A 23174-nucleotide genomic window follows, 5' to 3' on the forward strand; every position below is an offset into this window, starting at 1 on the left:
CCCCCCAAATGACCCCATTTTGGAAAGTAGACACCCCAAGCTATTTGCTGAGAGTCATGTTGAGTCCATGGAATAATTTATATTGTGACACAAGTTGCGGGAAAGAGACAATTTTTTATTTTTTTTATTTTTTTTTGCGCAAAGTTGTCACTAAATGATATATTGCTCAAACATGCCATGGGAATATGTGAAATTACACCCCAAAATACATTCTGCTGCTTCTCCTGAGTACGGGGATACCACATGTGTGGGACTTTTTGGGAGCCTAGCCGCGTACGGGACCCCGAAAACCAAGCACCGCCTTCAGGCTTTCTTAGGCCGTAAATTTTTGATTTCACTCTTCACTGCCTATCACAGTTTCGGAGGCCATGGAATGCCCAGGTGGCAAAAAAACCCCCCAAATGACCCCATTTTGGAAAGTAGACACCCCAAGCTATTTGATGAGAGGTATAGTGAGTATTTTGCAGACCTCACTTTTTGTCACAAAGTTTTGAAAATTGAAAAAAGAAAAAAAAAAATTTTTTTTCTCGTCTTTCTTTATTTTCAAAAACAAATGAGAGCTGCAAAATACTCACCATGCCTCTCAGCAAATAGCTTGGGGTGTCTACTTTCCAAAATGGGGTCATTTGGGGGGGGTTTGTGCCACCTGCGCATTCCATGGCCTCCGAAACTGTGATAGGCAGTGAGGAGTAAAATCAAAAATGTACGCCCTTAGAAATCCTGAAGGCAGTGATTGGTTTTCGGGGTCCCGTACGCGGCTAGGCTCCCAAAAAGTCCCACACATGTGGTATCCCCATACTCAGGAGAAGCAGCTAAATGTATTTTGGGGTGCAATTCCACATATGCCCATGGCCTGTGTGAGCAATATATCATTTAGTGACAACTTTGTGCAAAAAAAAAAAAAAAAAATTTGTCACTTTCCCGCAACTTGTGTCAAAATATAAAACATTCCATGGACTCAACATGCCTCAAAGCAAATAGCTTGGGGTGTCTACTTTCCAAAATGGGGTCATTTGGGGGGTTTTTATGTCATCTGGGCATTTTATGGCCTTCAAAACTGTGATAGGTAGTGAGGAGTAAAATCAAAAATGTACGCCCTTAGAAATCCTGAAGGCAGTGATTGGTTTTCGGGGCCCCGTACGCGGCTAGGCTCCCAAAAAGTCTCACACATGTGGTATCCCCATACTCAGGAGAAGCAGCTAAATGTATTTTGGGGTGCAATTCCACATATGCCCATGGCCTGTGTGAGCAATATATCATTTAGTGACAACTTTTTGTAATTTTTTTTTTTTTTTTTGTCATTGTTCAATCACTTGGGACAAAAAAAATGAATATTCAATGGGCTCAACATGCCTCTCAGCAAATTCCTTGGGGTGTCTACTTTCCAAAATGGGGTCATTTGTGGGGGTTTTGTACTGCCCTGCCATTTTAGCACCTCAAGAAACGACATAGGCAGTCATAAATTAAAGGCTGTGTAAATTCCAGAAAATGTACCCTAGTTTGTAGACGCTATAACTTTTGCGCAAACCAATAAATATACACTTATTGACATTTTTTTTACCAAAGACATGTGGCCGAATACATTTTGGCCTAGATGTATGACTAAAATTGAGTTTATTGGATTTTTTTTAGAACAAAAAGTAGAAAATATCATTTTTTTTCAAAATTTTCGGTCTTTTTCCGTGTATAGCGCAAAAAATAAAAACGGCAGAGGTGATCAAATACTATCAAAAGAAAGCTCTATTTGTGGGAAGAAAAGGACGCAAATTTCGTTTGGGTACAGCATTGCATGACCGCGCAATTAGCAGTTAAAGCGACGCAGTGCCGAATTGTAAAAAGTGCTCTGGTCAGGAAGGGGGTAAAACCTTCCGGGGCTGAAGTGGTTAAGGGATCAGAACCAAACAAAGAGGAAGGCAACACTGGATCAACAGGAGAAATTAGCGAAGCCTGGGACCCCCACGGCAGACATCAATTCTTCAACATCAAAATTGGTGGCCTGAGGAGTCCATATCTAAGGGAGGGCAGTCTGGTCCGGAATTCGCAGAGATCCGGATAGCAGCAGATGACATCTGTGTCCCCAGGCTGTGGTACCACAAGAGGCTGCATTTTTTGGCCGACCAGACTGGATCCAGGGCAATCACTGTCTAGTCTTCCTTCCACGCTTCCTTCCGGGCTGTGGCTGTGCAGTTGGAGATGTGGCAGGAGGAGGAGTATGACCTGGAGGAGGAGGAGGAGGACTGGGAGGACCTGGAGGAGGACTGGGAGGACCTGGAGGAGAGGGAGGAGGAGGACCTGCAGGAGGAGGAGGAGGACCATCCCAAAGCTGTGTGTGAGGTGTAATTTGGCCCCTCGTACCTTTCTCCAGAGCCTCTGATATGAGGGCCTCACACATGGCTTTTTGGCCCTCCTCCATCCTCTGCATTTTATATGCTATGAATGCAGCAATGTTCTCCTGCATGGTGTGGGGTGCTCCCAGGACCTCTGTAGCCCTCCAAAAGAATCTGATAGCCTCCTCTAGGGTACTCGTCCTACTGCCACTTTCTGTTTTCAGGGGGGGTGGAGGGACCTTGATATCAGCCAGCCGGCTCGGCCCGGCCACCTCCTGGCTGAGACTTCCCTGTGTATGAAAAAGGGACATGGTTTTAGTTGTTGCATCATCAATCACAATCCTAAATTAGTACTCCCAACTAACATCTAGTTAACATCATTGATTGGACAAGCAGAAATATTTAGAGGAATGCTATACCTGGCTCAATCTGGGCTCCTCCACATATGGCCTGGAAGGCCCAGGTTGGGCGTCAGAAGCCTCAGCCGGGGGGGAAGGAAGCGTGGAAGGAAGACTGGAGAGGGATGGCCTGGGTTCAGTCTGGCCTGCCAGAAAGTGCAGCCTGTCGTAGTACAACATCCTGGGGACATAGATGTCATCTGCTGCTCCGGATCTCTGTGAATCCAGGACTTTCTTGCGCTCCCTCAGATATGTGCTCCTCAGGCCACCAATGAAAATCTTTAAATAAGTGATGTCTGCCGTGGGGATCACCTGCTTCACAATTTCACACAATTGCTCCAGTGCTGCCTTCCTCTTTGCTTGGTTCTTGAAATGGGGGTGGGTAATCTCCCACAGACAGGGCAGCTCACTTAGCATATCTATGAATACTGACATGAAGTCAGTATCTCTCATTAAGATATCCATGTTCACTGCAAGACACAACACAAGACAAAGCTTAATGTCAGACAAAACTCTCCTAATCTTGTTACAATATAGGCCTCAATCTAGAAGCAGTATAGGCACAAGTTTGTCTCTTACCTTCGTTCTTACGATCGGCGCGTCAAATGCTCCTTCCTCCGCTCACAGATCGTACGTAATACGCACGCGTGTTACGCTTTATACACACTGCGCATGCGTGTAACTCCGCCCGCCCCTGACGTTCTTTCTAGTCTATTCCCCGCCCCTTTTCGTTCGGCGCAGTGGGGGAAGAGCATGATGGCGGAGTTACAGCAGGTGCGTGATAATTATATCAACGAGGAGGAGGAGGAAGAAAGCCCGGATCCAGGCACGTCCCGATCCAGAAGGAGACGTTTTAAGGCCACAAATATGTCGTTTGGGGAGATGTTGGAGATGGTCGACATCATGAAGAAGTCCGACTATGACGGAAAATATGGGCCTTACCCCCACCCCAACATCAGAAAGGCCAAGATCATGGCGAAAGTGGTCAGGAGTCTTGAGAGGAATTTCGGGGTACGAAGATCAAAAGATCAGCTCAGGAAGCGGTGGTCGGACCTGAAGTTGAGAGAGCCAGAGCAGTACCGAAAGATCCGGAGAGTGCTGCAAAAAAGTAAGTAGTTGTGCTGTGTTCATATTCTTTCTGTCTTTATTCCGTTCGTTCTGCTCCATATGCTTTTAGTAATTGTAACGTAAGGTCAACTTTAATGTTCATGGGCCCATTATTCGTTCGTATCAAACATTTTTCTTTCGGCCTCTAGAACACCATTGCATTTTCACACATTTTTGGGGGCCTACTTGGATGCCAAATATTTGTTTGTGTAGATGGGTTTGTTACTAGAATGAAATGCCAACTAGATTGTGTGTAAGGAGAGGACACTGAGCAGCTGTTTTCACATCTGGACGCTGGAGCACTAGTGTGGGACCCCAGAACACCATTTTTATTAGGGGGGGCACACAGGTGCTCCAGTGTATACTATAGGGGGGGCTACATCTGTGAAGCTTGTACAAAACAGGTAAAGTATTGCAGCTTGACAAAGGGCAATAAAAAATATACATCTTGGAACTCGGCTAAAATAGACAATTGTACCCCACTTACAAGCAATGTTTCCTATTTCTAGTTCTGCCATCAAATATCTGTGTGCTAATTATACCATTTTTGTTTTACATAGGGGAGAAAAGACTCGGAGGACACCCCTCATCCCAGGAGACCAGAGCCCCCCCCCCTCTGGAAGAAGGGGAAATAAAAACCCAAGAAGCTGAGCAGGAGGAAGAAGAAGATGTGGTGGAGATTGGCACCACAACAGGTGAGTGTCTGTGACCACAGGCTCAGGTAAACGAGATGGAAGGTGGCAGATTTTTGAGACCTTTTTTTTTGTTCTTTATCTCTTTTTAGGTGATCGTGATCCAGAACGCTTTACATCTGAAAGTGCCCAGATACTGATCGGGGAGATTATGGGGTGTAATCTCCAATTGCAAAACATTCAGCAACAAATCAGTGATGTTATTAAAAAAATAATAACATCATTGATGTTTTGGGGCGAATTTAAACCCCACAAAATCACCTGTTTTATCTTACTAAAATTTTTACAATGTTTAGAAAAGCCAAATTTGGAAGATGCACACAGTGTGCCAACATGTGCTATCTGCCATCACGGGAGATCAATGGACGCGTTTTGGGGGTGCAACCCCTTCCTCAATTATAAAGTCGCATTGAGGAAGGGCTTGCTCCCCCAAAACACGTCCCTTGATCCCCCCTCATGGCAGATAGCACATGTTGACATTCATAAATTGGTGTGCATCTTCCACATTTGGCTTTTCCAGGGGTGATTTCCCCCCATCTGAACGCTATATCAAACACAGTTCCTAAATACTGATGTCTGATATAGCCTTCAGGTTTTACCATATGTGAACTTTGTAAGTTCAAGTTTTTTGGCTTTCTTGTTGGTTTTACACAGGCCTGTTTTATCTGAAATGGACATTTCGATTTTTGATAATGCTACTGCAAACATTGTTATACAACAAACATGTTGGTTTGTTTTAAAAACCTTTGGGAAATGCACATGTGATTGTGCAGGTATAAAAAAGTTGGTTACTCAAGAATGTGTGGATTATTGTCTCAACACTACAACACTTTTGGGGTGATGTAATTGCTGTTTTATGCAAAAATGGGGGTTATTTCCTAAGGGCAATTACACTTTGCACTACAAGTGCAGGTTCAGTGCAGTTGCAAGTGCACTTGTAGTGAAATGTGTTTTGGCATTTAGGAAGTACCAGCCAACACTATTTTTTATAAGGTTACCCAATCACGACATTTTCTGCACTCAACACATTTCTGTCAGGGTCAGCTAAAACAAACACAAGCAGTAAATGTCCACCAAGAATTTCTTTTGTTTGTTTTTTATTTGAAAAAGGTGTCACAGATTGTCTGGCATATTGATAGCCCCCCTACCCGCAAAGAACTCCAGGTAGCGTAACCGGACATCACGGGCATTCAGGGAGGGCAAGCCAGGACGGCCACTTTCAAGCGCCGTCAGTGTTGATGGATTTGGGATTCCGGCCTCAGGCCCAACTGAGCCAGCATAGTTGGCTGAATGTTTTCTTAAAAAATTATGGAGAACACAGCAGGCAAGTATTATATGGTTCAGTTTATACTCCGCCATATGGATGGGTGTCAGAAATAATCGGAACCGGCTGGCCAGGATTCCAAATGTGTTCTCCACCACTCTTCGGGCTCTGGCCAGCCGGTAATTAAAAACCCTCTGTTCCAGGGTGAGGGTCCTCATCGGAAATGGCCGCATCAGGTGGTCCCCCAGTGCAAATGCTTCATCAGCAACGAACACAAATGGGAGACCTTCAACATTGTCCTCTGGAGGTGGCAAGTCCAAGCTGCCATTCTGGAGATGCCTGTAGAACTCCGTCTGGGCGATCACTCCACCATCGGACATCCGGCCATTCTTCCCCACGTCCACATACAAGAACTCGTAATTAGCCGACACCACCGCCAACATCACTATACTATTAAACCCCTTGTAGTTATAATAGTACGACCCCGAGTTGGGTGGTGGGACGATGTGGACGTGTTTCCCATCAATTGCCCCTCCGCAGTTAGGAAAGTCCCACCGCTGGGCAAAGTGGGAGGCCACAGTCTGCCATTCCTGTGGCGTTGAAGGAAACTGTTGAGGAAAAAACAATAAACATTACTATTTTTTCACAGAAACATGGCAAGCAGATTATACACAAACATTATGGAGCAAACTCCAGATAGCATTTACTAAGGGGAATTTAACAACAACAAAGTATAAGGTACACCTATCATATTCCCCCTCCCCCCCTCTCATGGGCCATTTCTAACATTATGGGGGGGGAACTCTTGGACAGGTAACCCTCTTCACTTCATTGAGAGATGAATGCCTAAATACAGGGTATTACTTGGAACAGCCCCTCCTTAGTTACACTATTGGCAGACCACTGGACAGGTAAGAAGTGTCATAATACAAAGATATAAATACACATTGTACACATTTGAGGACATTTGAACATTCTGCTATTACCTATCAAGATAATAATAGGATACAAAAACTTTAAACAGTACAATTGGAAAGTATACAGGCAGGCCCTTGCACTACATGCTTTGGGGAATTCATCCATAAATCTGACCAGTAAAGAGGTGGGTATAGTGTGTATGGGTTTGGCAAAGTCAGCAGATAGATGATTGAGGATAGAGAATTGGGATCAGCTGACTTAGCAGTTGGGGGAGGGAGGGTTACAAAAAATTTGGGGACACCACAAAAAAAGCCTCTGGCACTCTGCCTGAATTTAAAGCTAAAATAACATTTCAAAACATTTTAGGGGGTGTTTGGGGTAAAGCACTACTATGGAGCTGATAAAATACATTGTTAAGTGACTACATGAGGTGAATATAGGGCAGGAGACACCATGCTGGAGAGGTTATTGAAGGGCAAATATGTATGAAGGACATAAAATAATAATTACATAAAAATCCAGCATGCATGAGGACAAAGGGGACATTCACAGCATATTACAATCATGGTAATTAGGGAATGAGGAAAGAAATACAATATATTAGCAAACATTCAATACAATAAAATGTGATATAAAAGGATAAAAATCTTACCTTCATATATTCCTTCTGCAGGACCTGGATGATGGCAGAACAGGTCTCTGGGATGATGATACCCAGAGCCTGGGGGGAGATGCCTGTCGAGAACTTGAGGTCCTGCAGGCTTCTCCCTGTGGCCAAATACCGCAAGGTAGCGACCAACCTCTGCTCCGGAGTGATGGCTTGCCTCATGCAGGTATCCTGCCTGCTAATATAGGGGGTCAGCGAAGCCAACAAACGGTGAAACACGGGGTCCGTCATCCTGAGAAAGTTCCTGAAATCATCAGGATTATTCTCATGGATCTCCCGGAGCAAAGGCATATGACAGAACTGGTCACGCTGAAGCAACCAATTCTTGGTCCATGAATTCCTCCCCACCCTGTTCATGGACTGGACTTGTGTCAAGGTCAGGACCCCAACACCAAGCCCCCGCACAGCACGAACTCTACGAGGAGTACGCATATGAAACATGGCTAGAAAACGGTCGGCTGCTCAGAACGAAGTAACAGAACGCACTGAAGAACAGCAAGGCCTGTGAAGAGCGACCTGAAAACCAGTAACGAACGAACAAGAATACAATGACTCCTTAAAGTCACGCGGAACTTGCTTGCACGCACTGAAGAGCAGATACAAACCCACAAGCACAAACTGAACGGCAGAAAACGATCTGAAAGCCACGAGTCTGAAAAAGCGCGAATCGTCTCTCACCAAACTTTTACTAACACGAGATTAGCAAAAGGAGCCCAAAGGGTGCCGTGCTTGGTTCTGAACCGGCCTTTTCTAGTCTCGTCGTACATGGTGTACGTAACCGCGTGGTTGTCGATCGGAAATTCCGACAACTTTGTGCGACCGTGTGTAGGCAAAACAAGTTTGAGCCAACATCCGTTGGAAAAAATCCTAGGATTTTGTTGTCGGAATGTCCGAACAAAGTCCGACCGTGTGTACGGGGCATAAGTCTCAAAAAACCACACAAGAAAACAAAACAATTTTTTCATTGCATTCGCCCTTAATGCAAACAGCGGTGATAAAAATTGCTAGAGTGTATAATCAATGTATACATTTAATCCAATATCATCTGCTCCTGGTGAGGTTAACTGTGAAACATATACTAAACTTATGCCAGACAATGCGTGTATGTATACAGTTATATAATTAAACCATTAGTTAGCTCGTATAAAGTGTATATAAAAAAGTCCAAGTCGGGATAACAGGGGTATCTTCCCACCATATGCAATCCAAGGAAAAAAATAAAGTTAAAAACGGTGACTTCTGTGCTCATAGAAACTGGTGACTCCAGGTGCTCCCCCAGTGTTTCCCCACTCACCAGAAGTAGACACCCCTACAGGGGTAATAGGCATAGAGTGGGTATCTTGGGATGGATGTCCCCTTAGATGTCCCGCTTTGTACTCCGCTCCTCCGCAGGCTTGCACCAGCGATCCTGTTCAGAGCTTCCGGCAAACGTTCCAAACCTGGACTCCTCCGTATCTTAACACCACCAATTAGTTCTCTCCTCCAGACAAAAAGAAACAGGGGATTCCCGTAGTGAAGTAATCTCAGTTTATTTTAAAAAATGTGTATTCCATAAAATTGTGCCTTTGCCTTGCAGGGTGTATTTTTTTTTTTAAGAGGCTTTACTTCCTCTTTAACACAAATTGATAAGCAAATTAATTAGGTTTATATAAAAGAAGATAAAACTACACTTTTCCTTTTATATCTGTACAACAATAATGCAATGCAACCTTTTCTATAAAAAATACAAAATGAATGACTTTTTTAACTACAAAGAAAACCCCTAACTTGCTGTTTGAAATTCAGCAATTTTTTCATTCTCCGGTTTTCCCATTTCCTTCTCTGTTGAGTTCTGCTCTGTACAAACTGATAAAATAACCTCAGCTCATGAAAGATGAATATAATATCAGTTCAATCACTGTGGCACATACAGAACAAATAGCAACATCATACATATTAATCTGTCCTTCCGTATGCCTTCAATTTATTGAAGAACTATTTATTCTGTTACTATATCATTTTATATATCGTTTCCTAAATTTACACACCATCTTGATGAATTTCTAGAAGAATGTGTATAAATATTTATATCTCCCACAGGGATAAATATATTCCTTCAGATCTATCAGTTCTAGATTTTGCCCTTGAAATGTGCCCCCCCCCATGCGCACCTCTCCCTCCCCCCCATGCGCACCTCTCCCTCCCTCCCTGCATACCTCTCCCTGCCTCTAATCATGCTCTGAGAAGGGGACATGAAGGTGACACAGATGATGCAGCTCTGCCAGCAAGGGATTAATTACAGACCTCTCAGCTGGCTGGTGACACAGTCTCCAGAGGGGGAGAAAAGGCTCAGATCAGAGGCTCTACCTGCCTGGGAGGCAGGAAAGCGACGTGCACAGCGGTTTATTACAGGCTCCTGTGTCCTACATAGCCACACTAATGCTTCCTCTCTATACACTGATGGGTGAAAAAAAATATTACACTGTAGATATCACAAGAGATGGAGATAATGGCAAAATTTTTCAGAATATCTTGGATTAATCCAGTGTGCATGGAACATGTCAAATATACAGCCTCTGAAAATGTAGTCCTGACATCGCTCTCTGCTGTAGAGCATCTGGTTACACGAAAAATCCCTAAAATGTGATGTTATTTTATTTCTTTCCGTACCATGGCAGGGTAATCTCTGGACTGAGAAGTTAATGATGTTTACAGACAGTTATCAGATTATGGAGTTGATTTACTAAATCTGGAGAATGCAAAACCTGAGGCAGCTGTGCATGGTAGCCAATCAGCTTCTAAATTCAGCTTGTTCAATTAACCACTTAAGGACCACCCGCCGTCATTATACGTCGCTAATTTGACGTTAAATACCGTTGTTATGGCAGCAGCTAGTTGGCCTAACCCCGGTATTTTTAAAAACGGCCGGCGGCCCTCTTTCAGATAAAAGTGGTCTCAGTGGCGGATTCATCGCACTTTGATCGGGGGTGGGAGAGGGCCCCCGTCCCGCCGCACTCCGGTCGCATCGGAGCCGTTGGTAGTGGCCGAGATGACCGGGTCCTTTCCCCTCACTGCCTGGATGCCGAGCGAGGGAAAGATGGCCCCCGCTCCGCTCCATAGCATTGGAGGGCTCTTAAAGGGGTAAATAAAACATGTGGAGGCGCAACAACTAAAACCATAAAAAAAAACAAAACAAATAAAAATCTGCAATAAAACTGTAAAATGATCAGTCATAGATCTGTGGTCAATCCGTTTTGTTTTATATACACAGTCTATATAAGTCTATGTACGGATGGTGAGAAGGGGTTAAAAGTCCAGAGAAAGCAGGGCTACCATGTCTGTTTGTCTGTTGATAAAGGTGTGCGGCTTGCCAGTACACCGCAGCACGCCTACTCAAGAAACGCGTCCACTACTGGTGACGTCATCCCCTGCAGCCTGCTGTTCCCTGCGCCTCACGCCTCGTCTCGAGTTTGTCTTCCGGAGCCGGCCTAACCATCTTAACTGTGGACACTTCTCTGACCAGACTGTTTTGACAGAGGAACTACAAGACCCAGGACTCAGGATCGCCACCGTGACATAACCATGTCTATACTTTTATGCCTATCACTTTCTGCTGAGTTGTGAGTTTGACTAATATATGTGTATTAAAGCTTGTTAAAAACGTCTGCACCCAGAGGTGCCTCTCTCTCTTAAAGGGGACATTTATTTTTTTTTGTATAAAAAAAAAAAAAAAAGACATTTCATTTATTTTTATTTTATTTTTTAATTGCATTTTAGTGTAAATTTGAGATCTGGGGTGGACCCCAGATCTCATATTTAAGAGGTCCTGTCATGCTTTTTTATATTACAAGGGATGTTTACATTCTTTGTAATAGGAATAAAAATTGACCCAAACATTTTTTTTAAAGGACAGTGTAAAAATAAAAAATAAAAATAAATAATAAAAAAAATTAAAAATTTAAAGCGCCCTGTCTCACCAAGCTCGCGCGCAATAGCGAACGCATACGTAAGTTGCGCCGCCTATGAAAACGGTGTTCAAACCACACATGTGAGCTATGGCCACGATCGTGACAGCGAGAGCAATAATTCTTGCTCTAGACCTCCTCTGTAACTGTAAACATATAACCTGTAGACATTTTTAAACATTGTCTATGGAGATTTTTAACGGTAAAAGTTTGTCGCCATTCCACGAGCGGGCGTAATTTTGAAGCGTGACATGTTGGATATCAGTTTACTCGGCGTAACATTGGATAATAATGGTAAAGGAAAGATAAGGGGATTATCACGGTGCCAACCAATAATTGAAATGCATGAGTTTTAAAAAATAATATTTTATTAACAAATAATATTTTAAAAAATTGTATAAAAATACATATCAGGGGTGTGAACAAACAGAAAATAAAAATATTAAAAGCCAACTGTATATCAGTTTTACAAAACCCAGCCTATGGCGTAGTGGCCGGTCTTGCAAGCAGGTATATACAATCCTACATGTTTCGCCTACAAGGCTTCCTCAGGGACAGTTAGTTATACCTGTATCGCTATCTTGAACTCAGCGGGTCACAGGGGGCGGGCGTGAGGGATCCTGGGGCGAATTCAAGGTCTCAAAGCACAATAAGAGGCTGCAGGGGGCAAGTAAGAAGATGGTCGGCGTCTCCAGGGCACCCACGCTTGTGCTGCTATATACTTTGTGCGTACCTGAGCCATCTATACTACTCTTATTAATGGAACACTTATAGCTTACACCACTCCAATATCATTACTCTATGTGAACACGTGCGCGCTAACATGCACCCACGAGTGCCAAAGCACTAATGTGCTAACGCGCATGCGCCAAAGTGCTAATGTGCTAACGCACATGCGCCAATGTGCTAAGGTACTAATGTTCTAATGCGCATGCACGCACGCACGTACGCTGGCGCGAATACTGGCACACAGCACCCTCTATTAACAGAGAGTCTGCCTAGCATCAGTGCTGGATTGTTTTCAGCTTGTTCCTGTGTTCCTGTTGTTACTCTGTCTGATCGACCTTGTTCCTGAAAACCCGGCTATCTTCTGACCATTCTTCTGGATCTCCCCTGCCTGCTGAACCTGCCTCTACCTGCAATACTGACCTTGGCTTGGACTTATGATTACGGCTCTGCCTTCTGATTCTGTACCCCGCTGCCCGTCTGTTGCCAACCTCTGCCTGTTTCTGACTACGGTTTTGCCTTCTGATTTGGTACCCCGCTGCCAGCCTGTTGCCGACTCCTGCCTGTTCCTGATTCTGCAGTTGATCCTGATCTGGCTCCGGCTGAACAAGTCTGGTGATCAGTTTCCACATCTCCTCAGCAGAGGTTCCTGTATCTCCAAGTTCCAGCCTCCTGTCTGCAGGCACCTGCACCCTTTCGTTGCCCTCGCACTCCCTGTACCCACCACCAGGGGTGCTTGGACCGGAACCGTGCAAGAGGCCACCCTCATCATTTTGGGCTCTGCTGTAAGGTACGTGACAGCTGCATTGATGGGCAGTGAGGCTGCATTTATGGGCAGAGTGAGGCTGCATTCATGGGCACAGTGAGGCTCCATTTATAGGTACAGTGAGCTGCATTTTTAGGCACAGTGAGCTGCACTGATGGGCAGTGAGGCTGCATTTATGGGCACAGTGAGGCTGCATTAATGGGCACAGTAAGCTGCATTCATGGGCAGTGAGGCTGCATTCATGGGCACCACAAAGCTGCATTTGATGGGCACAGTGAGGCTGCAATGATAGGCACAGTGAGGCTAAATTCATGGGCACAGTGAGGCTAAATTCATGGGCACAGTAAAGCTGCATTGATGGGCACAGTGAGGCTGCATTCACGGGCACAGTGAGGCTGCATTCATGGGCACCGTAAAGCTGCATTTGATGGGCACAGTGAGGCTGCATTGATGGGCACAGTGAGGCTGCATTGATGGGCACAGTGAGGCTGCGTTAATGGGCACAGTGAGAGTTCATTGATGGGCACAATGAGGCTCCATTTATGGGCACCTTAACGCTGCATTTGATGGGCACAGTGAGGCTGCAATAATGGGCACATTAAGGCTGCAATAATGGGTAAAGTGAAGCTTCATTGATGGGCACAGTGAGGCTGCATTGATGGGCACAGTGAGAGTGCATTGATGGGCACAGTGAGGCTGCATTAATGGGCACCGTAAAGCTGCATTTGATGGGCACAGTGAGGCTGCAACAATGGGCACAGTGAGGCTGCAATGATGGGCACAGTGAGGCTGGATTCATGGGTACTGATATGCTTTATGTTAATATTGTTAAGGTTGTTGTTAATATTTATTTTTGGAACTTCATTCTGCATGAAACATTTAACAGTGTAATTTCATGAGATACTTACAAGGGCGTTTTTAGGGGCAGACTTAGGGGCAGGGCAGGGGAGGGGTTGGGTGGGGCAACTGGTGGCGAATAACTCTTAAGGCCTGGCTAGTGGCTCAGGACTTGAAATTTTGAGCCCTGCTTTAGTATTTAACAAAACACATCTGAAGCAAATGTAGAAGAAGCTTGGTGGCCAGGCGTTTAACATCTAATGTGAAAAATTACAGATCATGAAATTATTCTCTTCAGTCCTGGAGAAATAGCTTGTTAAAGAATGAGAGCACTTCCCAGGTACTGCGGTCAAAGCTAGTCCCAGCATGAACTGATCCGTTGTACTGTATGTGTATGTAGTGCATCCCCTAAGGAGCCGCAAGTAGGAAGAGATTCCCCACCCTGCACAGCCAGGCACACCGCATCTTCACAGTACACTTGTGTCAGAAGAACAGTCCAGTGCTTTGTTTTTATATTTTATTGAGGGGAATTTAACTCACCCACTTGATCAAAGCAGTAGAACTCTTCAATGACATAACTATATACAGTCAGTATATACACTTCTCCTCTGCCACCTGCACACAGCCTTATTGCAGAACTACAACTCCCAGGACTATCTGGCATTGTTTGTGTGATATGACAAAGGCTCAGTCAGACAAGTAGCAAATGCCCTTTACAGGCAGGGACTGTAGGCCCCTTGTTTGTGTAGCAAAGTCCTAGTGGCCAGCTGTCCTCCTCCTGTGGCTACTGATCCCAGCACCACGTCTTCAGGCACTGCCAGCCCCCTGGCTGCAGCTGCTTTTTAATCTAGCCCTCCCCTCAGGCGCTGTACCTGCCGGATGCTGGGATGTGTGGCTGGCCAAATGTGGATACTGTCTGAGTCAAGGACTGTTCCTCTTCGCTCCAGTATACCGCTGTGGCCTGCACGCATCCGTGGAAGGCAGGGGTAGGTGAAGCTGTATACACATAACAAAAACAAAAAACCCCCCCCCCGCCCTTCCCCCTTCTTTGGGGAAGTATTATATATGTGATAGAAGTACCCAGAGAACAGCATTCTCCATCTACAAACACTAAAGCAAGCGCCACTTCTTCTGCAATCATTCCTTGCTCCTTGTTGTAATTGTCACCATCCTTTTGCATAGAAACCAACGGCAACACAGCAGATTAATTTTTCTTTTCAACCATGCCCCTGAAGAAGGACTGAAATAGAATGCACCCCGAAACGCGTCGGTCTTGAAAAGAACCCCATCATCTAAGTGTTATCTACTAACAAAAATAAATACAGAATTCTTTTGAATCATGTTCATTATATAATATGTTTTCGTTGTTTGCAAATGTCTGCACTGTTTTTAATATGAGAACGCTTTAAATAAATATAAACATTGTTTTACTCTATACATGAATGTGTACTTTCCCACTCTATATAATTTTTTGTGCAAGTGCCGGAAAAATTCAATCAGGGGAACCTTTTTTCTTTGAATAAGCTTTCTGGATGTGGCACGGCCTTTTTCTCTTTTTTAACCTAGGAGAACCAGTCATCTTCTTTTATGATGGTTATGTTAAAGGAACTTTAAGCTGTCCATAAACAGAGTGAATTTTGTCCAGTTGCTGATGAACCGGATGAAATTAATTGTATGGCCCTTTCAACCATCTCCCGCCCAACATCCCTTGATTGAAAATTTGAAGGAGACTTGGCTTCTTTAACCAATTTTATTGGCTAGCCCAGAATAACTACAGTATCTCCCTTGCATGCACATGGGAGTCAATTTATCCCAACACCAAGTACATACTTAGAATGTGCACTGAGCTTTACATGCCTGGCTCAGTGTACACTCTCTATACATTTATTAGTTGGCAGGTTAGAAGCCAATCTATTGGACCTCATGCACACAAATGTTTAATGTTGACAAATCTTCTATCATAAAATCCCCAATGTGACCCTGAATTGCATAGGGGCCCCACTCAGGTGATCATAATCCTATGGGGTGGAAGCCACTGTGAGGGAGCAGGCTGGGAGTGGGTCTGTCCTTACCCAAGGCACACTGCAGAGTTAAAGATATTCCGGCAGCTGCGCACCATTCCTGGTCATATAATCAGCAGACAGAAGTAGTCTCAGCTTGCTCCATCCAAGCCACGCCCCCAACACATTTAACCCCACCCCCGGGGCTTAATCATGGAGGACCTTCATGATTAAGCCCTGGGGTGGAGCAAAACACGTTGGGTGGCGTGGCTTGGATCGAGCGAGCCGAGGCTGTTTTTATCTGCTGACGGGGGATAGGGTGTGCAGGTGCTGGAAAATCTCTTCAACCATAAAATCCCTAATGCTTTCCAGTGTTAGATGGGCTGTAGGAGTCATGTATAGCTATCAATACAAGCGAATGCCCATACTTGTGTAAACGCTGAATGATTCTTCATCTGCACAGATGCAAAAGTGATTGAAGCTTACGCAAGAGTCAGGTAGAGTATTCATTTATATTTGCGGCGTATATGGAACCTGTGGCTCCCTGGGTGCAGGAAAGTGATGGCGATTTACTGCTAAAGGACTTTCAGCATGTATACATCTGTGTACAGGAGGTCTTAGACACTGGGAGCCAAGAGTTATACATGGTACGTCTAAATATGGAGGAGCATGTGCCTTTTCCCAGGTGACAATGCTGGTGCCTGGTGATTGACTTAGCACTGCCACATGGGGTCAGGGACAGAGTCCTCAGGCATGTGTAAGCTCTAGGGAGCTTCGAGTTCGACGAGTTGACTCGAGTTGACTCGAACATTGGCTGTTCGCCCGTTCGCCGAACAGCGAACAATTTGGGGTGTTCGTGGCAAATTCGAAAAGCCACAGAACACCCTTTAAAAGTCTATGGGAGAAATCAAAAATGCTAATTTTAAAGGCTTATATGCAAGTTATTGTCATAAAAAGTGTTTGGGGACCTGGGTCCTGCCCCAGGGGACAAGGATCAATGCAAAAAAAAGTTTTAAAAACGGCTGTTTTTTCAGGGGCAGTGATTTTAATAATGCTTAAAGTGAAACAATAAAAGTGTAATATCCCTTTAAATTTCGTCCCGGGGGGGGGGTGTCTATAGTATGCCTGTAAAGGGGCGCATGTTTCCCGTGTTTAGAACAGTCTGACAGCAAAATGACATTTCAAAGGAAAAAAGTCATTTAAAAGTACTCGCGGCTATTAATGAATTACCGGTCCGACAATACACATAAAAGTTCATTGATAAAAACGGCAGGGGAACCCTGAACCACAATTACAAAAAAAAAATGACGTGGGGGGTCCCTCTAAATTCCATAACAGGCCCTTCAGGCCTGTTATGGATATTAAGGGGAACCCCTACCAAAATTAAAAAAAAAAAATGGCTTGGGGTTCCCCTCAAAATCTATACCAGACCCTTCAGGCCCCGGGGGGGGCGGGGCCACAGGGAATGCCACAGGGAAGTCCCGTCAAGTCCCCGTGCGTCAGAGGGGGCGGGGTCACCGGGTGGCTCCGCCCCCGTTATTTAAGAACCGTCAGGAGAGGAGGAGCGTCACACAGCGGGAGCCTCCCTCAATGCCATCATGGATGCCGAGTGGCCCGAGGAGAAGAAGATAAGAAGACGCCGCGGATGAAGATGCAGGACGAGAACAATGGAGGAAGAACCAGAAGAAGAAGAAGATGGAGGAAGAAACCGAAGGAAGAAAGAAGATAGAAGAAAGAAGAAGCATTTAAATAAAGGAATTGTCAAAAACTGTCTCTTGTCATTTTTAACATTTTTGACAGTTTTTTTGTGAAATGGTAGGGGTACCCCCTTACCATTTCACACAGGTGGGAGGGCCGGGATCTGGGGGTCACCTTGTTAAAGGGGGCTTCCAGATTCCGATAAGCCCCCCGCCCGCAGACCCCCACAACCACCGGGCAAGGGTTGTGGGGATGAGGCCCTTGTCCCCATCAACATGGGGACAAGGTGTTTTGGGGGGCTACCCCAAAGCACCCTCCCAATGTTGAGGGCAAGTGGCCTGGTACGGTTCAGGAGGGGGGGGCGCTCTCTCGTCCCCCCCTTTTTTCCTGCGGCCTGCCAGGTTGCGTGCTCGGATAAGGGTCTGGTATGGATTTTTAGGGGGATCCCACGCCATTTTCTTTTAAATTTTGGCGCGGGGTTCCCCTTAAAATCCATACCAGACCTGAAGGGCCTGTTATGGAATTTAGGGGGACCCCCACGTCATTTTTTTTTTTAATTTTGGTTCGGGGTTCCCCTGTGGGGAATTCCCATGCCGTTTTTATCAATGAACTTTTATGTGTATTGTCGGACCGGCAATTCATTAACCACTTGCTGACCGGGCCATTGCCGAAAGACGGCAACAGCGTGGTCGGCTAGTTCTGGGTGGACATCCCATGGACGTCATTCCAGAATGTTGCTCCCGCGCGCCCCCTGGCGCACGCACTCGGGAACATCCGTGACCGCTGGGACCCGAGGACCCGGCGCATCATGGATCGTGGTAAATAGCTGCTGATCGCGGCCGTTTACCATGTGATCGTTCCGTCAAATGACGGAGCGATCACATGTAAACAAACCGCCGTCACGTCATGACGCCACTTCCTCCCTCCCCTCTCTGTACCGATCGGTACAGTGCGGGGGGAGAGGGGGAGAGATGGCAGCGCTGTGGGCTGGATGTTTAGTGCCCACAGCGCTGCTCAATATAAATAATGGCAATACTCTGCAACACTGTGCAACACACTGCAATACTCTGCAATACTGCAATACTCTGCAACACTGCAATACTCTGCAATACTCTGCAACACTGCAATACTCTGCAACACTGTGCAACACACTTCAATATTCTGCAACACTGTGCAACGCACTGCAATACTCTGCAACACTGCAATACTCTGCAACACTGCAATACTCTGCAACACTGCAATACTCTGCAACACTGTGCTATATTCTGCAACACTGTGCAATACTCTGCCAATACTCTGCAACACTGCAAAACTCTGCCAATACTCGCCAATACTCTACCAATACTCGCCAATACTCTGTCAATATTCTGCCAATACTAGCCAATACTCAGCCAATACTCTGCAATAAATTTTAACATAAACAAAGAATTTTTTTTTTTTTAATTGAATTTTCAGTCTTTTTTGATTTATAGCGCAAAAAATAAAAAACCCAGCAGTGATTAAATACCACCAAAAGAAAGCTCTATTTGTGTGAAAAAAGAACATAAATTTCATATAGGTACAGTGTTGCATGACTGAGTAATTGTCATTCAAAGTGTGAGAGCACTGAAAGCTGAAAATTGGCCTGGTTAGGAAGGGGGTTTAAGCGCCCAGTTGTCAAGTGGTTAATAGCCACAAGTAGTTTTAAATGACTTTTTTCCTTTGAAATGTCATTTTGCTCTCAGACTGTTTTAAACATGGGAAACATGCGCCCCTTTACAGGCATACTATAGACACCCCCCAGGTACCAAATTTAAAGGAATATTACACTTTTATTGTTTCACTTTAAGCATTATTAAAATCACTGCTCCCGAAAAAACGGCCGTTTTAAAAAAAAAAATTTGCATTGATCCATGTCCCCTGGGGCAGGACCCAGGTCCCCAAACACTTTTTATGACAATAACTTGCATATAAGCCTTTAAAATTAGCACTTTTGATTATTCATGTTCGAGTCCCATAGACTTTACAAACAGAAAAGCCTAGATTACCATAAGGGTTTTAATGAGTACAAGTACCATCATCCCAAAATATCAAGATCAAAGAAGGAAAGAGGGTGGAGCAGTAGCTACAGTTGCTGCTACTGTCAGCCAATGTCTCAACCCCCAATGGGAGGAGGGGAGGGGACTATTACGGTACTCAGTGTTGATATATCATAGTAGGTATGGAACAGAAAAAATTATAAAATATTTTTATAAAAATTCACTTTTAATAGAAAAATGTTCATAAAATTACAATACTGCATACAGTTGCGATTATAAACAACAATACGACAAATAACCATAAAAAAGGAGATACCACATGGTCTGAGCCAGTGGATTCTTCACAGTTTTAGATGGCAAATTTGTGTACAGCTTAATTTCTCGACCGGTTTCGCGGTTAACACCGCTTCTTCAGGAGAATAGTATCTACAATATGACATAAAGTAGTTTTAACAAATACAAACATAGATATGTATGCATATAGAATTATTGCAGCAAAGCTGTTGACAAAATATCAAAACATTCCATACAAAAAACATAGTAATCCAGGGCAAGCTCAGCGTCAAGGGGCTATCCGGCTCAAACAGCAGCCATTACTGGCCGCTATAAGAGCTCCCCAACTCGGAAGTCAGGGACGCCGAGAAGGGCGGTCCCTGACGTCACCGGGTCTGTTCGCCCGCACTGCGCAGGTGCACAGAAGTGTGCTACTGCGCAAGCGCGCGCTCCTGTCAAAGGGAAGCGAGTTCCCGGACACGGAGACACAAGCAGCACATAGGCTGCCAGGGCAAACATGCGTCCGCCGCAAGGAGGAAAACCGAGAACCGACAATGCCAGCAGATCCTGATTAAAGGGGAGGGATTGTCCTTTTACAGCAATTTGATAAACAGTCATAGTAACAACCAATACCAAACAATAAAAACAAAAAACAAAGGCATGAAATTACAATGCATAGTAATTACCCCTATCACTAAATCCAACAGCATTAAGGGTGGTCACAGGCAGATAAGCATGTTGTGTGTTGGAGCATCCTGGAATAAAATCAGTAGCAGCGCCATGGGGAAGGGGACGGGGAGGAGAAGGGGGGGGAAATAGGGGGGGGGGGAGTTGCAATGGGAGAAGGGGAGGGGTGAAGGGAGGAAGAGGGAGGGGGAACAAGGGGACGGTAGGAGAGAAAGAGCACAGGGGGAAGGGAAACAGGGGGAAGAAAAGCAGAACCCTCACAGGAATGCCTTGTAGGATACTGACTCGTTAAGGCCAGGGGGGATGGTGGCGTTGAGTCGCTCGATCCAGAGGGACTCCCTCTGGAGTATCGAGCGATCCCAATCGCCACCCCTAGGATTGGGTTGAACTACCTCCAGTACCAGAAACTTGACAACAGAGTTGTCAAATCTGTGGTGCAGGCCAATATGTCGGCCTATAGTGGTTAATTTCCCATTTTCTGAATCATATAGATGATCACCGATTCTTTGTCTAAATTCCCGAATAGTTTTGCCTACATAAAATGCTTTACAAATGCAATTCATTAGGTAAATCACCTCTTTTGTGCCGCAATTGGCAAAGGTACGTGGGGCCAGGGTCTTCCCATTGGGTAGGACAAAGTATCTACCTTCGTGGACCCAAGGGCACCGGGGACAATCCCCGCATTTGAATGTGCCGTTGGGTCCAGTCCTGGAGGGTTTGGTAGGGGTATAATGACTGGAAGTCAATTGATCCTGTAACGACCGGGCCCTGCGAAAGACAACTTCCGGGGTAGGTCTGATATACTTGGCCAGCGTATGGTGCTCAGCCAAGAGATGCCAATTTTTGGTTAAGATATTAAAGATATTAATCTCGGCCTGGAGCGTGAGCTCGCGGAGCGGACCAAAGGCTTCTCTATGGAGGAGTTTAGGGCGCTCCGTGACCTCATGCTCCTGTTCTATGAGGGTGATACCGGGGAACCTGTGCTGTCGCAAGACCCTGCACCCCCTGGTGTTATCCATTTACTGGAGCCCCCAACGGGGATGCTCCCCGCTACTCCTCGTTTACCTAAGTCCTCTGGCCCAATCACTGCTCCTAAACCAACAGCATTGCCCAAGTCCTTTCGACTACGATCACGTAGGTTCCCGGATCTGAATACCTGTCCGGAGATATGGGCCTTTCTCCGAGCAACGATCAGTGACCTCAAAAAACAAGCATGGCCTGACTTCCCTTCGAACCTTGATCCTAGTCAAACACGAGCCCTCCGATCTCTACAGAGACACCCAGATGTCGTTATTAAACAATCGGACAAGGGTGGGAACATTGTCTTGATGACAAACCACCAATACCAACGTATGTGCCTTGCCATCCTTAACAGGAATTGGTACAAACCCATCACTCAAGCCCATGTGTCTTCCTTTGCACAGGAACTCCAGGCTCTTTGCACTGAGGCCTACATCACAGGCCTCATTGACAAAGACACCTTGGAGTTCCTGGTCCCCAAATTTCCCCGCGTTCCCACCTTTTATTCTTTACCCAAGACCCACAAGGAAGACCCATAGTCTCAGGGATAGGCTCGCTAACTGATAATGCCAGTAAATTTGTCGATGCATTTTTGATGCCTCCCGTCCTATATTAGAGACACCACAGATCTATTGGACGCCTTGAGGGAATCCAGATCCCTCCGGACGCCCTGCTCGTGGCTGTTGATATAGAGGCTTTGTACTCTAGTATCCCCCAGGAGCAGGGCGTACGGATGGCTGGTTCCTTTTTGTTTGAACAGGACACAAGCACATGGCCCCTAAACCATTTTGTACTTACATTGTTGCATTTCATATTAACCAAAAATTACTTTACATTTAATAGCCAATTGTTTTTGCAAATACAGGGAGTTGCAATGGGGACATCATGTGCCCCAGCGTATGCAAATTTATATCTAGGCGGCTGGGAGGGGCACATCTATGCCCATGACCAATACTCAGAATTCCTAAACGACATCCTTTTATGGTTCCGCTTTATTGATGACCTATTACTGGTATGGACAGGTCCCAGAGACAAATTATTACATTTTCTCCGTGAACTTGACATCAACGATCTGAACTTAAAATTCACGTTCAAGATCGATGCAGAACAGATCTCCTTTTTAGATTTAAAGATTATGAAACAACCGGATGGAACATTGGGTACTGACCTCTATAGAAAGCCAACCGCTGGTAACACTCTCCTCTTTGCCACTAGCGCACACCCGAGCTCCTTGGTGCGGAGCATTCCATATGCTCAGTACCTACGTTTACGTAGAAACTGCACACAAGATAGCGACTTTCAAGTCCAGGCCAGGGCACTACGAGAACGCCTGCTATTGCGTGGTTATTCCCCCACAAACTTACGTAAAGCATACAATAAGGCCATGTCACATTCTCGGACCTCCCTACTCTATAAACGTGACAAACCTTCCCCTTCAAAAGACACTGTAATGCCGCGTACACACGGTCGGACTTTCCGGCATACTTGGTCCGGCGGACCAGAGTGTGCCGGACAATCCGCCCGTGTGTGGGCGGCGGCGGACTTTTCCGGCGGACTTCTTCCCAAAAGCCCGCCGGACCTAGATTTTAAACATGTTTGAAATCTTTCCGTCGGACTCAGTTTCGGGCGGAAAGTCCGCTCGTGTGTGTGCTGGTCCGACGGAAAGCCCGCTCGTGTGTAGGCTGGTCCGACGGACCAAATACGACACGAGGGGATGGTATTGCATCTCGCGCTCGCTGCAATAGGAAAAACAAATCTTCCTATTGCGGCGAGCGCGGGGCATACCAGGCCCTTAGGTCTGGTATGGATTATAAAGGGGAACCCCGCTACGC

This window comes from Aquarana catesbeiana, linkage group LG12 (assembly GCF_042186555.1).
Source record: "Aquarana catesbeiana isolate 2022-GZ linkage group LG12, ASM4218655v1, whole genome shotgun sequence".
NCBI classification, from domain to species: domain Eukaryota; kingdom Metazoa; phylum Chordata; class Amphibia; order Anura; family Ranidae; genus Aquarana; species Aquarana catesbeiana.